Genomic DNA, 4,469 nt, shown 5'->3' on the forward strand with positions numbered 1-4,469 from the left:
TATTACTCTAGAATGTTCTCTTTCCAGATGATGATTAAGATGCTAATAAAAAAAAATGGTCCCAGGTACCACAACAGCAACAGAACTTTGCTGTTTTCTGGATATCATTCTTTTCTTTGTTGTTTGTTGTTGTTGTTGTTTTGTTTTGTTTTGTTTTTAATGGAATGTGCTGAATATCTATAATTTTGTGCAGATGACTGCAGAACTTTACTGTGTTGAATTGGCATTGTACAGAAATGGACAGCCATATTGGTCTAGAAATATTAATTTATTTTTTTTCCCATGTGTACAGGGGTAACATATCGTACTAAACATGTAAGGTCATATCTACATGGGTTTGATTACAGAAACTAATAAAGTATTCTCTAAATAATGAAAAAAAGAATAAGATAACTATAAGAGTAGATTATTTTAATGTTACATCACTGCCTTTTCTCTTTTACTTTCCTTTTTAGTTTTATTTTAGGGTGCCCCATTTTTAATGTTCATACAGAGATTTCTTTAACTGAAATACCAAATAGTTTCTTTGGTGTGAAAAACTATAATAGTACACAGGATCCTAATGAGATAATTAATAATGTGAAATAGGAAGTAAAGGGCTAAAGGTGTAGGGCAAGTGGGAAGGGTGGGGGAAAGGTAATAAAGTAGAGGAAAAAAATATGAGAAACTGAAAAAATGGAAACAAAGTGTTTGTAAATGGAGAGGGGAGGGGGGTAAAGGGAGGGCAGGGACAAGGGGAAAACATGAGAATCAAGACCTATTATGTAAAGGTACAGAATCCCAATGATGAATGTAACTGTATTGTATACCTAGATTGTACCAATAAACTCAATTAATTAAAAAAAGGGGGGGGCAACAAGCCAGTTCATTCAAGCAGGGCCCTCATGATCCAGTCACCTCACAAAGACCCCACTTCCTAATTCCATCACCTTGAAGATCAGGATCTCAACATATAAATTCAGAGGAGACAGGGCTGGGGATTTAGCTCAGTGACACAGCACTTGCCTTGCAAGCACAAGGTCCTGAGTTCAATCCCCCATACCAGGAAAAAAAAATGGAGGAAATGAACATGAAGAACATAGCAAAAGGTTTTCCCTCTCAGTCACTGCTTTAGTCACATTCTTCATTGCTGGGACACAATACCTCACACCCACAATTCTCAGCAGGTTTATTTTGGTTTCAGTCCATAGTCCAATGGCTCCAAGGCAGGACAGCACAGCAGAAGGACACAGAAGAATAACCGCTCATGTCATGCCAGCCAGGAAGCAGAGACAGCAGTCAATGGAGGAGGAACACAGGAAGGAGACAGACCATGGTGGCAAACCTATGGCATGAGTGCCACAGCAGGAATATAGGACCCTCTCTGTGAGCACAAGAGCCAAGCTACTCCTGCATTGCCCCTGTAGCTAAGCATCAGAAAACAGCATGCCAACCCAGAAGTGATGGCGCACCCCTGTAATCCCAGCACTCAGGAGGCAGAGGTGGGAGGATTGCTATGAGTTCAAGGCCTGCCTAACCTACATACAAAATTCAGGGCCAGCCTGAACTACAAAGGGAGACCTTGCCTCAAAAAAATTTAAAAAATTTAAAAAAAAAGAAAAAGAAAAAACAGCATGTCAATAAAAAGTTGTTTATATCCCTGAAAGTTCTGTAATTGTGTTTTCCTTTTAAGACAAAAAATGTTAATGTATGCGTTGTTTTTCCTAAACTATAACCTCATGATTCACGTTTAATTACAGAGTTGGCACTTTGTGGGTTTTGGGTTGCAATGTGAGCATTTGGTCTCTTAAAGGTCTGCTATCACTTAAACAGACCCTTCCAGACCACACCCCCAATAACCTGCCTCTTTTGACCAGACCCACCCTGACAGCACCCTAATGGAATCACCTTCCAAAAAGCCAGCCTGGGAGCTCATTAAGTTCTTGGGAACATCTAGATATAAACTATAACAGTCACACTCCATCCCTCGTTTTTAAAAAATGTACCTAAAATTATTTGTCTTTAGTTTTGTTTCATAAAAGACATACGCAGGGGCTTTGTCTCTTTTTTGTGTGGTACTGGGGACTGAACTCAGGAAGGAGTGGTAAGCTACAGTCCCAGCCCTTATTCTTTTGAGATGTAGTCAGGCTAAGTTTTCCAGGCTAGTTTTCAACTTGGGATCCTCCAAGTAGCTATCACACCCAACAACTTTGAGACCCTGTCTCAAAAAAAAAAGAGAGAGATTGAGCTGGGGAAGCCAGGCATGGTGGTGCATGCACTGTAATTCCCAACACTTGGGAGGCCAAGGCACAAGGACCACAGCAAGTTTGAAGCCAGCCTAGGCTACAAAGTGAGTTTGGCGTAAGCCTAAAATTTTCATATATCAACCTGCTGTAGGTCTTTAAAATCATTTTCTTAGTTACTTTGTCCTAGTTGTACTTAGCTTACTCTATCTACACTTAGACACTTAAAATATCCCTAAGTTAAGATGTTTTAAAGTTTTGCTAGTTTTGTTTTTCGAGGTTTTTTGTTTTTTGTATCAGGGATCGAACTCAGGACTTTGCACATGTGAGACAGAGGTGGTGCCACTGAGGTAAATCCCTGGCCCTTTGCTTCTGTTTTGTTGTTTAAATATAAACAAGAACAAGGGACTGGGAACATGGAAAATAAAAACCAATAAACAAACTGCATGCATGAAGATTAAAACTAGAAGAAAGTCCTTCAAGCAGTATTTGTGTGCCTAATCACTCTTGGTTTTGGCAACTGTCACAAAAAGATTTCAGTTATTTCAGTGTTAAATAACTTGGCTATCAGAATAGAATACTGTGAAAATCTTAATAGTGTGGAGAATGGCAATATAGTAATTACACATGAAACTTACATGTAACAGTTATTACCTAATATTTCTGACTGGCACACAAACATACTGCTATAAGAATATGATTTTTAGCCAAGCGTGGTGGCACACGCCTGTAATCCTAGCACTCAGCAGGCTGAGGCAGGAGGATCACTGTGAGTTCGAGACCAGCCTTGGCTACATAGTGAGTTCCAGGTCAGTCTCAACTACACAGTGAGACCCTGTCTCAAAAAAAAACAAACAAACAAAAAGAATGTGATTTTTAGGACCAGAGTTTAGCTCAGAGGTGCCTTAAGGTCCTGAGTTCAATCTACACACCAAAAATAAAAAGTGACTTTTTCCCCCATATCAGGGATTGAATTTGGGTCCTTGCCCTTGCGCAGCAGGCACAAAAAAACTGAGCTAAAATCCCAGCCCAAAAGTGTGACTTTTATTTTTGTATTTTTGTATGTTTTTAAGCGTGATTTTTAAAGCAAACAAAACACACATCTTGTCAGGTGTGGTGGCACACACCTAAAATCCCAGCACTTTGGAGGCTGAGGCAGGATCACCCCAAGTTCAAGGCCAGGATGACCTACACGGTGAGTTGAAGGCAAACATGAAACTACACATGGAGAACCTTACACACACACACACACACACACACACACACACACGCACGCACCTATAATTCCAGCACTAGGGAGGCTAAGGCAGAAAGATCACCAATTGGAGGTCAGGATGAGCTAGGCTACATAGTGAATATAAGGCCTGCTGGAGCTACAAAGTGAAACCCTGACTTAAAAGAACTAAAAAAAAAAACACTTTTTCCTTAGCATTGAGCACTGAACTCTTGCATTTTCTCTTTTCCCAGACACAGCCAAAGCCAGAGGTTTCAGAAACCTAAAAAAAGCCCTGCTGGCTTCCAGATGCTTAGCAATTCCCTGGCTGATAAGAGCTACATACATGGAGGGGCATGTGCTACTCACAAGCAGCTGTGGCAGTAGTTGAAGCAATCTCTGGCCCACCACCTGCAAAGTTGCGCCATGCCTATTGTTGGTATAATCCCATCATGTCTCATGGAAAGGTAAAGACAAACCTGCCAGGAGTGAAGAAAGCTTTGGGCAAGTAAGGTCCTGCCAGTGTGGAAGACAGAGCAGAGCTAATAGATAGCAATGATGATGACATGAGTCTCTGGATCTGAGGAGGACCACAAGGAAATGATGAAGGAAAGAACACCTTGCACAATAATTGCACTTGCTGCCAAATCTTCCTTCTCATTAGATATTAAGCCTTGGGATACGGAGACAAATATAACAAAACCACAGCAGTGTGTGAGAAGCTTTCAGGCAGATGGCCAGTCTAGGGGTCCTCTAAATTAGTTCTGGTGTGATGTGGATTTTTTTTTTCCCTTCCTTCCTCCCTCTCTCCTTCCTTTTGCAAATGTACCTTTTCTGTTGATGCTAGGGATCAAACTGAGGGCCTTCCTCATGCCTGACACGTGTTTGGCCTCTGAGCTACATTCCCAGTCCAGAATGTTAAGACTTTAAAACTTCAAATCCAGGGCCGGGGATTTAGCTCAGTGGTTCCGGCACCTGACTAGCAAGTGCGAGGACCCGATGATTTCCATCCCTGGTACCAAAAAAAAAAAAAA

At 41.1% G+C, this 4,469-nt stretch overlaps 1 pseudogene; it reads left to right on the forward strand.

Moving 5' to 3' along the window:
• LOC117283743 overlaps nucleotides 1–4,469 on the forward strand; it is a 16,566-nt pseudogene that overhangs the window by 11,432 nt on the left and 665 nt on the right.

Source organism: Fukomys damarensis, unplaced genomic scaffold, assembly GCF_012274545.1.
Source record: "Fukomys damarensis isolate Sample0158 unplaced genomic scaffold, DMR_v1.0_HiC HiC_scaffold_30, whole genome shotgun sequence".
NCBI classification, from domain to species: Eukaryota; Metazoa; Chordata; class Mammalia; order Rodentia; family Bathyergidae; genus Fukomys; species Fukomys damarensis.